We start from the raw sequence: 15223 nt of genomic DNA on the forward strand, positions 1-15223 counted from the left end.
GGATATGCTTCAACATCTGTCGTCCCTCTCGTTGATGGCTGCTTCATTTTAGTCCATCTCTTCTGTCGGGCTGGTACAAAGCTTTAGTTCTACGGTCCCATAAGACACTCCTGGGTCCCTGATGAAGCTTTGTTCACAAAGATGTATTGGTCTGGAGACACAGGAGTCTGTCTGGAACGTGACAGGGAAAGTTGATGGTGGGAATGCGAGGAGTCAATGGTTTTCAGGGATGGCAATGCTGCACAGAAGCGAAATCCCCCGAGGCACAGGCACCCAGAATAGCAGCACCCACAAAACAGACTCCACCTCTTGTGACAGCACCACAGGCATGCCAGTAACATCTGCATGTATTTGCACGAAAAGGGGGTTCTTGCTCAGGCCTCCACACAAGAAAAGAGTGCTGATAGAATGGCCTGCTGCCTCCATGGCCTCTATAATGGAGCAGGTCCCAAAAGCAATGGCTTGAACTGTGGCCAGGTAGAGAATGGCAAGATCATCGAGGTCCTGAGACAGCTTCAATCCTGTGACCATGCCCTTTAGCGTCAGATCTGCTAAGGGAGACCGGTTACCATGGAAATCTGGCCAAACATGCAAATCAACAGTGAGGAAACCCACAGGCTGGGCCTTCTTAATCAGATCCAGGTGACTGTTCAAATATGCATATATGCTCTGGCATCTGGCTGTGGCCTTGGCTTGGAGTTCAGGGAAGGCAGCATGGCCCTGCACCATGTGGTCTATCTGTGAACTGTTTCGGTGTTCTTGGACTTGGCACTCAGATGAACTGCCCTGGGGAGAGCTTGAGCAGGAGTATGGAGAACTTTGGGCATTGTCTGGGGCCCCAGACTGAGCCACTGAGCTGGGTGCAGGAAGCCATCGTGAAAGAACTGCCCCGGCAAGCTCCACCCTCAGGGTCTCCCACAATGCTTTTTCTTAATGAAAAAGAAATTGTGTGTTTAAAGAGAATCCTTTTTTCTTTTTTTTCAAGACAGGGTTTTGCTTTGTTGCCCAGGATAAAATGCAGTGGCATCATACTAGGCTCAAGCAATCTTTCTGCCTTAGTCTCCTGAGTTGTGGGGACTATAGGTATGTACCACCACACCAGGCTAATTTTTAAATTTTTTTTATAGAAATGGGTTCTTGCTAAGTTGCCCGGGCTGATCTTGACCTCCTGGTATCAAGTAATCCTCCCGCGTCAGCCTCCCAATGCCTGGCCTAAAGAGAATCTTTCTAAATACTATTAAAGCATCGTAGTATGGTAGGAGGTTAAGAGAATGGGTTTTAGGTTCATACTGTCCTGATTCAAACCCTAGTTCCAGCTTAGAAAGAATTATGTCAGTTTGCTCTCTGAGCCTCAGTTTTTATTCATTCTCCATTTCCCCCCCTATGTAAAGTGATAGTAATAATGGTACCTATTTCCTAGGTGAGGAATAAATGAATGAAAAAATAACATAATAACTATTTAGCAGACTTGCTCCTGGATAAGGTAGAGTAATAGGGACCTGATTTATCCTCCTACTTAAAACAATCTGCATTACCTTGATACCAAAATCAATCAAAAAAAGAAAAAAACCTACAGTACAAGTAGTACACTCATTCATGAACATAGGTGTGACAATTCTAAACTAAATTTTAGCAAAAGGAATCCAGCAGTATATAAAAAGTATAATGTATCATGATCAAGTAGGGTTTATCCTAAGAATACATCATTTAGTAATCATTGTAATTCACCATCTTAACAAACTAAAAAACAAAAGGCATACGATCATTTCAGTAGATGCAGAGAAAGCATTGGGCAGAGGCCAACATCCATTTCTGATGTACAGCAAACTAGGGAAAGAAATAAATGTTTTTAACCTGATAAACGACATTATAAAAAACCTAACAGCTGACATCATACTTAGTGATTGAAGACTGAGTGCTGCTTTCTGCTTAAGATTAGGAGCAGGACAAAGATATCCACTCACTGCTTCTTTTCAGCATTTACTTGGGCATTCTAGGTAGTACAGTCAGGCAGGAAACGGATAAAAGGCATCTAGATTAGAAAAGAACATGTGGAACTGTCATTATTCACAGATTATGCGCTGTGGCTAGTAGAACAAAGAAGTTAAGTTAGGTTGAACGCATAAGCTCAATATACAAAAATCAGTTGTATTTCTGTGTAACAGCAATGAACAGTTAGAAATTAAAATTTATAAAAATGTCATTTATAATAATTCAAAAATGTTAAGTACTTAAAGATAAGTCTTACAAAAGTTATGAAAGATCCATACACTGAAAACTTCAAAACACGTTTAAGAGAAATTAAAGATCTGACTGAATAAATAGTGAGATGGTCCTTATTCATTAACCAGTAGACTCAATATTGTTAAAAATGTCAGTTTCCCTGGGGTAATCTGTAGATTCATTGCAAACTCGGGGTCCCAATCAGCTTTTTTTGTAGAAATTGACTAGCCGATTTTAAAATTCGTATAGAAATGTAAAGTATCTATATGTTCTTTGTTTTGAAAATGAACAAAGTTGGAGGTCTATCTGATTTCAAGATTTATAAAGCTATAGTAATGTGGCATTGACATCAAAAGAGATAAAACAGTTAATGGAATGGAATAGAGGATCCAAAGAAGGACAAACATACTAATTTTCAGCAAGGTGCAGAGGCATTTTTAGTGGACAAAAGAATAGTCTTTTCAACAAATGGCACTAGAACAATTGGATATCTACATCTAATAAAAAGAACTTTGACCTATACTTCAAACCATATATTATAACTCAAAATTCTTCAAAGGCCTACATGTAAAGCCTAAAATTATAAAACTTCTAGAAGAAAAAGTTGTTTTAGGGAATGATTTTTTAGATATGACACCAAAAGCATGACCCATAAAAGAAATTGACAAATTGCCCTTTATAAAAATTAAAAGGTTCTGCACTTTAAAAGATGCCATCAAGGGACTAAAAAGACAAATTGCAGACTGGGGAAAATGTTTGAAAATTATGTATCTGATTAATCTGGAATATATAAAGAATTTTTTTTTTTTTTTTTATTGTTGGGGATTCATTGAGGGTACAATGAGCCAGGTTACACTGATTGCATTTGTCAGGCAAAGTCCCTCTTGCAATCATGTCCTGCCCCCAGAAGGTGTGGCACACACCAAGGCCCAACCCCTCTCCCACCTTCCCTCTCTCTGCTTTTCCTTCCCCACCCCATGACCTTAAATGTCATTAATTGTCCTCATATCAAAATTGAGTACATAGGATTCATACTTCTCCATTCTTGTGATGCTTTACTAAGAATAATGTCTTCCACTTCCATCCAGGTTAATACGAAGGAAGTAAAGTCTCCATTCTTTTTAATGGCTGAATAGTATTCCATGGTATACATATACCACAGCTTGTTAATCCATTCCTGGGTTGGTGGGCATTTAGGCTGTTTCCACATTTTGGCAATTGTAAATTGAGCTGCAATAAACAATAAACTTTTAAATGTTAAAAGGATTTTTTTCCTTCTGGGTAGATGCCCATTAATGAGATTGCAGGATCAAATGGGAGGTCTAGCTTGAGTGCTTTGAGGTTTCTCCATACTTCCTTCCAGAAAGGTTGTACTAGTTTGCAGTCCCACTAACAGTGTAAAAGTGTTCCCTCCTCTCCACATCCACGCCAGCATCTGCAGTTTTGAGATTTTGTGATGTGAGCCATTCTCACTGGGGTTAGATGGTATCTCAGGGTGGTTTTGATTTGCATTTCTCTAATATATAGGGATGATGAACATTTTTTCATATGTTTGTTAGCCATTCATCTGTCTTCTTTAGAGAAGGTTCTATTCATGTCTCTTGCCCATTGATATATGGGATTGTTGGCTTTTTTCATGTGGATTAATTTGAGTTCTCTATAGATCCTAGTTATCAAGCTTTTGTCTGATTGAAAATATGCAAATATCCTTTCCCATTGTGTAGGTTGTCTCTTTGCTTGGGTTATTGTCTCCTTGGCTGTACAGAAGCTTTTCAGTTTAATGAAGTCCCATTTGTTTATTTTTGTTGTTGTTGCAATTGCCATGGCAGTCTTCTTCATGAAGTCTTTCCCCAGGCCAGTATCTTCCAGTGTTTTTCCTATGCTTTCTTTGAGGATTTTTATTGTTTTGTGCCTTAAATTTAAGTCCTTTATCCATCTTGAATCAATTTTTGTGAGTGGGGAAAGATATGGGTCCAGTTTCAGTCTTTTACATTTGGAAATCCAGTTCTCCCAACACCATTTATTGAATAGGGAGTCTTTCCCCCAAGGTATGTTCTTGTTTGGTTTATCAAAGATTAGGTGGTTGTAAGTTGTTGGTTTCATTTCCTGGTTTTCTATTTGATTCCAAGTGTCTATGTCTCTATTTTTGTGCCAGTACCATGCTGTTTTGACCACTATGGCTTTGTAGTATAGACTAAAATCTGGTATGCTGATGCCCCCAGCTTTATTTTTATTACTAAGAAGTGCCTTAGCTGTACGGGTTTTTTTCTGTTTCCATACAAAATGCAGAATCATTTTTTCCAAATCTTGAAAGTACGATGTTGGTATTTTGATAGGAATGGCATTGAATAGGTAGATTGCTTTGGGAAGTATAGACATTTTAACAGTGTTGATTCTGCCCATCCATGAGCATGGTGTGTTCTTCCATTTGTCAAAATCCTCTGCTATTTCCTTTCTGAGGATTTCATAATTTTCTTTATACAGGTCCTTTAAAACTCTATAATAAAACCACCCAATTTAAAAATCAGCAAAATATTTGAAAACACCTCCCCAAGGAGATACACGTTAACGTAGGAGAAGGTGCCCAGCATCTTTAGTCACTAGGAAAGTAGATGAAAACCACATGAGCTATCACTGCACATCTATTAGAATGAATAAAATTTAAAACACTGGCCATAAATCATTGTGAGGATGTAAGGGATGAGGACAGTACTCAGAAAATGTTGTGGGAGTGTTCAACACTGCAGCCTGTGTGGCAGACAGTCAGCTGTTTCTCAAGTTGACCATCCACCCCGTATATGATCCTGCCATTTCACTTGTAGATAATTTACCCAGGAGAGATTAAAAACATATGGCTTTACACAGACTTGTAAGCAAGTCTTCATATGAGATTTATTTATTATTATTTTTTTATTAAATCATAGCTGTGTACATCAATATGATCATGGGACACCATACACTTGGTTCATAGACCATTTGACACATTTTCATCACATTAGTTGACATAGCCCTCCTGGCATTTTCTTAGTTACTTAGCTAAAACGTTTACATTCCACATTTACCAAGCCTCACATATACCCTTGTAAGATGCACCACAGGTGTGATCCTTTCAATGCCCCTCATTCTACCCCCCACCCTCGCCCTCCCCACCCTTTCCCCCTTCCCCCTATTCTTAGGTTGTAACTGGGTTATAGCTTTCATGTGAAGGTCCTAAATTAGTTTCATAGTAGCGGTGAGTACATTGGATACTTTTTCTTCCATTCTCAAGATACTTTACTGAGAAGAATTATGTTCCAGCTCCATCCATGTAAACATGAAAGAGGTAAAATCTCCATCTTTCTTCAAGGCTGCATAGTATTCCCAGTAGTGTATTTTTGATACTGTTTCAATTGCCTGGGGAGTCCTCCTCATAAAATATTCACCCAGGCCTATTCCTTCAAGAGTTTTCCTTGCACTTTCTTCAAGTATTTTTATAGTTTCATTTCTTAAGTTTAAATCTTTAATCCAATGAGAGTCTATCTTAGTTAATGGTGAAAGGTGTGGGTCCAATCCCAGTCTTCTGCAGGTTGCCAGCCAGTTCACCCAGCACCATTTGTTAAATAGGGAATCTTTTCCCCACTGAATGTTTTTAATTGGCTTGTCAAAGATCAAATAACGGTAAGTAGCTGGATTCATCTCTTGGTTCTCTATTCTGTTCCAGATATCTACTTTTCTGTTTTTGTGCCAATACCATGCTGTTTTGATCACTATCGATTTGTAGTAAAGTCTGAGGTCTGGTAGTGTGATTCCTCCTATTTTGTTTTTATTTCTGAGTAATGTCTTGGCTATTCGAGGTTTTTTCTGATTCCATATAAAACAAAGTATTGTTTTTTCAAGATCTTTAAAGTATGACAGTAGAACTTTAATAGGGATTGCGTTGAAGTTATATATTGCTTTGGGTAGTATGGACATTTTAACAATGTTGATTCTTCCCAGCCATGAGCATGGTATGTTTTTCCATTTATTAACATTCTCGGCTATTTCTTTTCTTAGAGTTTCATAGTTCTCTTTATATAGGTCTTTCACGTCCTTTGTTAGATAAACTCCCAAATATTTCATCTTCTTTGGCATTACCGTGAATGGGATAGAGTCCTTAATTGTTTTTTTCAGCTTGACTATTGTTGGTATACATAAAGGCTACCGATTTATGAATGTTGATTTTGTAACCTAAGACGTTGTGTATTCCTTGATCACTTCTAAGAGTTTTGTAGTAGAGTCCCTAGTGTTTTCCAGATATACAATCATATCATCTGCGAAGAGCGAAAGTTTGATCTCTTCTGACCCTATGTGGATACCCTTGATCGCCTTTTCTTCCCTAATTGCAGTGGCTAAAACTTCCATTTCAATGTTAAAAAGCAATGGAGACAATGGGCAGCCTTGTCTGGTTCCTGATCTAAGTGGAAATGATTCCAATTTAACTCCGTTCAATATGATATTGGCTGTGGGTTTGTTGTAGATGGCCTCTATCAGTTTAAGAAATGTCCCTTCTATACCAATTTTCTTAAGTGTTCTGATCATGAAGGGATGTTGGATGTTATCAAAAGCTTTTTCTGCATCGATTGAGAGAAGCATATGGTCTTTGTTTTTTACTTTGTTTATGTGCTGAATTAGATTTATAGATTTACGTATATTGAACCAGCCTTGAGACCCTGGGATAAAGCCAACTTGATCATGATGTATAATTTGTTTGATGTGTTGCTGGATTCAGTTTGTTAGGATCTGGTTGAATATTTTTGCATCTATATTCATTAGTGATATCGGTCTGTAGTTTTCTTTTCTTGTTGGGTCTTTTCCTGGTTTGGGGATCAGGGTGATGTTTGCTTTATAGAACGTGTTGCGTAGTCTTCCTTCTTTTTCCACCTTTTGGAACAGGTTGAGTAGTATAGGTACTAATTCCTCTTTAAAGGTTTGGTAGAATTCTGATGTGAAACCATCTGGTCCTGGGCTTTTCTTTTTGGGGAGGTTTTGTATGGTTGATGTTATTTCCGAACTTGATATGGGCCTGTTCAACATTTCCACTTGATTCTGGTTAAGTCTTGGAAGATGACGAGCTTCCAAGTATCGGTCCATTTCCTTCAGATTTTCATATTTCTGAGAGTAAAGTTTCTTGTAATATTCATTTAGGATTTTTTGGATTTCTGAGGAGTCTGTTGTTATTTCATCTTTGTCATTTCTGATTGATGAGATTAGAGATTTTACTCTTTTTTTCCTGATTAGGTTGGCCAAAGGTTTGTCTATTTTGTTGACCTTTTCAAAAAACCAGCTTTTTGATTTGTTGATCTGTTGTATTATTCTTTTGTTTTTAATTTCATTTAGTTCTGCTCTGATTTTGGTTATTTCTTTTCTTCTACTGGGTTGGGGTTGGAGTGTTCTTCCTTTTCCAGTTGCTTGAGATGTCCCATTAAGTTGCTAACTTCCTCTCTTCCTGTTCTCCTGAGGAAGTCTTGCAGTGCTATAAATTTCCCTCTTAGAACTGCCTTTGCGGTGTCCCAGAGGTTCTGATAGTTTGTGTCTTCATTGTCATTTTGTTCCAGAAATTTGGCAATTTCCTTCTTGATCTCATCTCTGACCCAGCTATCATTCAGCATAAGGTTATTTAACTTCCATGTTTTTGTATGAGTATGCAGATTCCTGTTGTTACTCAGCTCAAGTTTTATTCCATGATGGTCCAAGAAGATGAATGGAATAACTTCTATTCCTTTAAATTTACTGAGGTTAGACTTGTGACCTAAGATGTGATCGATTTTGGAGTAAGTTCCGTGGGCTGATGAAAAGTATGTGTATTCAGTTTTGTTAGGATGAAATGTTCTGTAGATGTCTGCTAAATCTAAATGCTGGATGGTTAGATTTAAATCTAAAATTTCTTTACTCAGCTTTTTGTTGGAGAATCGATCCATCACTGCCAAAGGAGTGTTAAAATCTCCGACTATTATGGAGCTGGAGGAAATCAAGTTGCTCATGTCTGTTAGAGTTTCTGTTATAAATTGAGGTGCATTCTGGTTGGGTGCATAGATATTCATAATTGAAATCTCATCATATTGAGTATTACCCTTAACAAATATGAAGTGACCATTCTTGTCCTTCCTTACTTTTGTTGGTTTAAAGCCTATTGTGTCTGCAAATAAAATTGCAACACCTGCTTTTTTCTGATTACCATTTGCCTGAAATATGGATGTCCATCCTTTCACCCTGATTCTGTATTTGTCTTTTAAATTAAGATGTGACTCTTGTAAGCAACAGATATCTGGTCTGAGTTTTTGTATCCAGTCAGCTAACTTATGTCTCTTTAGAGGACAGTTTAAGCCATTCACATTGACGGAGACTATTGATAAGTTTGGTGAAATTTTGGGTATCAAGTTTTTCAAAAGTCCAGTGGACATTTTTAATCTGTTCGCCATTGTAGAAGTTGGAGTTTGATCAGGAGTTTCTGAGTGAGTTTATGTTTGTAGCAGAGGATTGGGTTGGTCATTATGGAGGATAGGTCTGAGAATATCCTGAAGAGCTGGTTTGGTTGTGGCAAATTTCTTCAATATATGAATGTCGTTAAAGTATTTAATTTCTCCATCATAGATGAAACTCAGTTTAGCTGGGTACAAGATCCGGGGTTGAAAGTTATTTTGCTTAAGGAGATTAAAAGTCGATGACCACCCTCTTCTGGCTTGAAAAGTTTCAGCAGAGAGATCTGCAGTCATTCTAATATTCTTACCTTTGTAGGTAATGGCTTTCTTTCACCTGATAAACTTGAGAATTTTCTCCTTCATGTTAACTTTAGTGAAGCTAATTATGATATGTCTGGGGGATGACTTACTGGGGTTGAATCGTGCTGGAGTTCTGAAACTGTCTGCTATCTGAATTTCAGAGTCTCTAGGCATGTCTGGAAAATTCTCTTCGTAATTTCATGCAGAAGGGCCTCTGTGCCCCTAGATGCCGCTTCATCGTTTTCCGGAACTCCTATTATTCTTATATTGACCTTCTTCGAATTATCCCAGAGCTCTCTAAGAGAGTGATCCATTTTTGCTCTCCATTTCTCTTCCTCTTTGAGAGTTTGGGAGCGTTCAAAGGCTTTATCTTCGATGTCAGAAATCCTTTCTTCTGCTTGGTCCATTCTGTTGCTGAGTGATTCTACTATACTTTTCATATCTTTAAGGGCTGCAAATTCTTGCTTCAGTGTGTCTAAGTCTTTGGTGGTTTTGTCTTTAAATTCATTAAATTCTTGAGACAACTTTTGAATTTCTCCTCGGATTCCTAATTCCATTTTATCAATCTTGTCTGCAATCCAAATTCTGAATTCGATTTCTGACATGTCTGCCAGTTTTTTATGAATGGGATCTTCAATTACATCCGCCATATCTTTCCTTGGGGGGTTGATCTATTCTGGTTATTCATGTTACCAGAGTTTTTCTGCTGATTCCGCCCCATGGTTGTTTTACTCCCTTTGATTTTTCCCCTGGGGTTTAGTTGAGGGCCCGTTCATTGTTGTGGCCTGAGAGATTGGGGCCCTGTCTGGTGTGGTGGGGCTAAGTGGTTCTGACTTATTTTCAGCTGGCTTCTGTTTGACCCCAGTGAAGCACTTGCTCTGCGTTGAAGTCTCAGTTCTCTGAGTCGGCCCTGCCCTGTAAGTTTCTGGGGTCTGTGAGTCACCTCAGGCAAATCCTATACTCAGGTGGCCTCCTCTAGTTGCCCAGGGAGGCAGGGGGTGTGGCTTCAGCCATACAACAGCTGTACCACTGCCGTTCTGATGTGGTTCTCCCCCAGCCTCACTCCTGTGTCCCAGAGTCAGGACCGACCAGCCGCAGTTCGGGCACTGTCCACGCACCGACAAATCCCCCAAGAATCTGGACTCCCAGGGGACAGGCCTCCAGATCCCAGAGTGAGGGTGGGGTGGGTCACCAGGAGCCCAGAGCCGCTGGCAGGGAGCACACTCAGTTCCTCCCAATCTCTAGCTCCGCCGCACTGCCAAAGCCCAAGCCTCCAAGTTTCAGAGTGAGGGCGGGGTAGAGGGAGTGGTGGGAGCCCAGGGCCACCGGCAGTGAACACACTCAGTTCCACTTAGTTCATTGCCCAGCCGCCTGGCAGGTGCTCAGGTCTCCAGATCACAGAGCGAGGGCCGGGGGAGCACCGGTAGCCCAGAGCCCTAGGCAGCCAGCACACTCAGCTCCCTCCTGGTCTCTCGCCCGGCCACATCACCACAGCTCGAGCCTTCAGGCTTCAGAGTGAGGGTGGGGTGGGGGGAGCAGCTGGAGCTCAGAGCTGCCGGCAGCGAACAGACTCAGTTCTACCCAGTTCCTTGCCCGGGCACACGACAGGGGCTCAGGTCTCCAGACCACAGAGCGAGGGCCGGGGGAGTGCCGGGAGCCCAGAGCTGCCGGCGAGGTCCCAGAGTTCGGCTCAGTTTTATGCCTGGTTGTATTGTTGCCCAAGGAGGGCTGCTGCACCACGCCTCAGGGAAGCGCCGCCCTGGTGAGGGTCGCCCTCCACTGACTGTCTTCACCTCTCTCCCGTGCCCCAGAATCAGCGCTGACCAGCCACAGCTTGGGGACTGACCTCTCCCCTCTAGAAGTCACCCAAGAATCCGAACTCCTGGGGGACAGGCTTTTAGACCTCAGAGAGAGTGCAGGGAAGTGCTGGGAGCTCAGAGATCCGGCAAAGGATATTTACAGTTTTATACAGTTTTATGTCTGGCAGGAGAATGCCTAGGCACCCTAGTAAGGGAGGTAGGTCCAGATTTTAATAGGTTTCTCCCGTGAAGTGTAGTGGGAGGGCCTTTGATTTCTGCCCGTTTGTTTGTGGGGTTCTTAAGCCGATCAGGTGGGGGAGGGGGGACTCCCGTCCGCTTGGTGGTGGGTTTTGTACCTTTTGTTTGTGTCCTTGTGGTCGCAGCTCTCCTCAGCGGGGTTGATGTGTGTTCTTCAACTTTCTCGCTTGGTGCTGCTTGAATCCATCAGGTTACTTGCTAAATTTTCGTCCCTTAACTCTCCTTCTGGACAGGAGCCTCTGTGGAAAGCTGGCTTTAGTTTGCCATCTTGTCTCCGCCCCCGAGATTTATTTATAATAGCCAAAAACTGGAAAAATTCTAAATATTCATCACAGGTGAATTTATTAGCAGAAATCCAAAAAAAAAAAAAAAAAATGCCAAACTCTTGATAACATGCTACAACATTGAAGAATTTCCAAATAATTATGCTGAGTGAAAGAAGTTGGAAAAAAATACATGTTGTATGATTCTGTGGATATGCAATTCTGAATACCTGTGAAGTAATGCATAGTGACATAAAGCAGACCAGTGGTTGCCTTGAGGACAGGTGTATGGAGAGGGGCAGGAAGGAGGAATTTCAAAGGGGCGTGATGAATTTTAGGAGTGATGGACCTTTTTGTTACCCTGACTGGAGATGGCTTCATGGTTTATACATATGTCAAAGCTTAACAGACTGTCCACTTTAAGGATGTGTAGCATGTCCAATGCAATGCTCGTTAGCAATAAAAAGTTAACAAATGAACCTCAGAAATACTATGCTTAGGGAAAGACACCAGGCACAGAAACCACACAGTGTATGATACCTTTTATGTGAAATTTCTAGTACAGAGATTGAATGTGGGCTGCAAGCCTAAAATAGTTACTATCTAGCTCTTTTCAGGAAAAGTTTGCTGACTCCTGATCTACAAAAATGCTTTTTGGGAGAGTGAAATAGATTAGTTTTGTGTTTCTATTTGTACAAGAGATTGTGCGACTTCAGTTAAATCATCTTGATGTCCCTTTGTTGAGATTGTGTAAAGGTTGTGCACTTCAAGATCTGGTTCTAACATTGACATATTGTGAAATTGATCTTGTGTAGTTTAAACTAGTTTTCCTTCTGTATCAAAGTGTTAAATACAGTGTACGGCCATACCACCCCGAACACGCCTGATCTCATCAAAGTGTTAAATACAACAGTTGAATGATCTCTCTTGGGATTAGCATCTTGAGCCACATATATCAGCATCATGCATACTAAGGCTCTTAATAGCCAGGCGTTATCTAATGTTTGTTTGTAGTACTTACAGGTAAATTAGTTTCATTCTTAATCTTTTCTACCATCTGTACCTATAACTTACATATTCATGAAATTGGTTGTCACTGTACTCTCAGATTAAATGCTCATATTAGTGAAAATGTCATTCAAATGATACGTTGGACACTATGAAGGCAGAACAAGTTACTGGAATATTTTATTTTTTTAATTATATTGCTATCATATGGTCACCTTTTTTTTTTTGTTTGTTTTTTGAGACAGAATCTCACCATGTTGCCCTTGGTAGAGTACTGTGTCATCACAGCTCACAGCAACCTCAAACTCTTGGGCTTAAGCAATTCTCTTGCCTCAGCCTTCCAAGTAACTGGGACTACAGGCGCCCATCATGACGCCAGGCCATTTTTTTGTGGCAGTTGTTTAGCTGGCCTGGGCCCGGTTCAAACCTGCCACTCTCAGTGTATGTGGCTGGTGCCCTAACCACTGTGCTACAGGCGCCGAGCTAATGTGGTCACCTTTTATTTTCTCTCTTGGCATGGAGCATAATTGGTTGGGATAAAAGTACATTGCTAACTGATCAGATTTAAGGGAAAGGTTTTAAAGCGTGACACTTAAAAGAAAGGGGAACGGGGAGGAAAAAGTACATTTCTTCAACCTTTTTCTTCCCACTGGCTCTTTCCATAAAATAGAACTGAAACTAAAGTTGAGATATTATGTAGCTGGCCAGTGTTTATATTCTAAACAGCAGTTTAGTTTCAGATAGTAATTAAATAATTTAAAAGGAATTTATCTGAGTTTATAATATAGAAAACAATATATTTGTCATAAGCCCACTACTCAGACAATTCTCTTGACATGTTAAAATTTTCAAATTAGGGTGGCGCCTGTGGCTCAGTGGGTAGGGCGCCAGCCCCATATACCGAGGGTGGCGGATTTGAACCTAGCCCTGGCCAGCTAAAAACAAAAAATAGCCGGGTGTTGTGGCGGGCGCCTGTAGTCCCAGCTACTCGGGAGGCTGAGGCAAGAGAATTGCCTAAGCCCAAGAATTGGAGGTTGCTGTGAGCTGTGAAAGCACAGCACTCTACCAAGGGTGACATAGTGAGACTCTGTCTCAAAAAAGATTTTTTTTTTTCAAATTAATATATGCATGTGGTTTAATCCAAACAGTTCACAAAAACAGATAAACACTAAAGCTCTCTTCCTTGCTATTGTTTCTTGTGGGATTTCTTTTCATAGTTTTAGTTTTGTCCTTCCAGAAATGTTAAGGCATAAACACTCACACGAAATTAATTTTTGCACAAGATATTATGTCACATACAATGTTCTGTAACTTTCTTCTCCATTGACGTAAATAATAGCATGGAAGTCTTCCAAGATGCGGAGATCTACCTGCATAAAATTATTTTCCGTCATAATACCATAATCAGTTCCTTATCAATGGGCCTTTATTGTGCCACTTTTTTGGTATTACAAATGGTACTTTAACAAGTAAATATTGCCTAAATTTCCCACATGTGTTAAAGTTAAAAATAGAATATGTATATGTTAAAAATTTCATTTTACATATTACCAAATTACTTTGTAAAATGGTCACACTAATTTATAATTTATCTGACCACGTGTTAAAGTACCTGTGTCTCTGCACCCTTACCAGCATTGAGTATTATCAAACTTAAACATTTTTTTTCAATTTGATAGGCAGTATATTATTGGTGTGAGTACGTGTGCATTTTTTAATAGCTTGAAAATTCCTGTGTGAACCATTACCATTGTTTTTTTTGGTTACCATCTTCTTTTTTTTTTTTTTTTTGAGACAGACTCTTCACTATGTTGCCCTCAGTAGAGTGCTGTGGTGTCACAGCTCACAGCAACCTCAAACTCTTGGGCTCAAGCAATTCTCTTGCTTCAGCCTCCTGAGTAGCTGGGACTACAGGTGCCCGCCACAATGCCCGGCTATTTTTTGTTGCAGCTGTCATTGTTGGTTAGCTGGCCTGGGCCAGGTTCGAACCTGCCACCTTCAGTGTATGTGGCTGACACCTTAACCACTGTGCTACAGGCGCCAAGCCTCTGTTTTACTTATTAAGATTCTGAGTTTCCTCATCCATCTGTCATTCTTATTCCTTTTCTTGTCACATTGCTAGTCCTACTCTGATTCTCTGCCACTGTCATGAGTGTGTGTGTATATGTGTGTTTGTTTGACTTCCCTATCTCCTATTGACTTCCTTATTCTGTGTGTGTGTCTCCATTGACTTCCTGACTCTGCGTGTGTGTTTCCGTTGACTTCCTGACTCTGTGTGTGGGTATCCGTTGACTTCCTGATTCTGTGTGTGTGTCTTCATTGACTTCCTGACTCTGTGTGTGGATCTCCATTGACTTCCTGACTGTGTGTGTGTGTCTCCATTGACTTCCTGACTCTGTGTGTGGGTCTCCGTTGACTTCCTGACTCTGTATATGGGTCTCCATTGACTTCCTGACTCTGTGTGTGTGTCTGTTGACTTCCTGACTGTGTCTGTGTGTCTCCATTGACTTCCTTACTCTGTGTGTGGGTCTCCATTGACATCCTTACTCTGTGTGTGGGTCTCCATTGACTTCCTTACTCTGTGTGTGTGTCTCCGTTAACTTCCTGACTCTGTGGTTGTGTGTGTGTCTCTATTGACTTCCTGACTCTGTTTGTGTGTCTTCATTGACTTCCTGTGTGTGTCTCTCTTGACTTCCTGACTGTGTGTGTGTCTCCATTGACTTGACTTCCTTACTCTGTGTGTGTGTCTCCGTTAGCTTCCTGACTCTGTGGTTGTGTGTGTGTCTCTATTGACTTCCTGACTCTGTTTGTGTGTCTCCATTGACTTCCTGTGTGTGTCTCTCTTGACTTCCTGACTGTGTGTGTGTCTCCATTGACTTGACTTCCTTACTCTGTGTGTGTGTCTGTTGACTTCCTGACTGTGTCTCCATTGACT

General features: G+C 40.6%; 1 protein-coding gene and 1 pseudogene across 2 annotated transcripts in view; one reads left to right on the forward strand and one right to left on the reverse strand.

Annotated features, from left to right (window-relative positions):
* MRPL1 (mitochondrial ribosomal protein L1) overlaps positions 1 to 15223 on the forward strand; it is an 83350-nt gene that overhangs the window by 32958 nt on the left and 35169 nt on the right. The window lies entirely within an intron of this gene.
* On the reverse strand, positions 134 to 13682 carry LOC128587637 (FGGY carbohydrate kinase domain-containing protein-like; annotated as a pseudogene).

The sequence above is a fragment of the Nycticebus coucang genome, chromosome 1 (genome assembly GCF_027406575.1).
Source record: "Nycticebus coucang isolate mNycCou1 chromosome 1, mNycCou1.pri, whole genome shotgun sequence".
In the NCBI taxonomy this organism is placed as follows: Eukaryota; Metazoa; Chordata; class Mammalia; order Primates; family Lorisidae; genus Nycticebus; species Nycticebus coucang.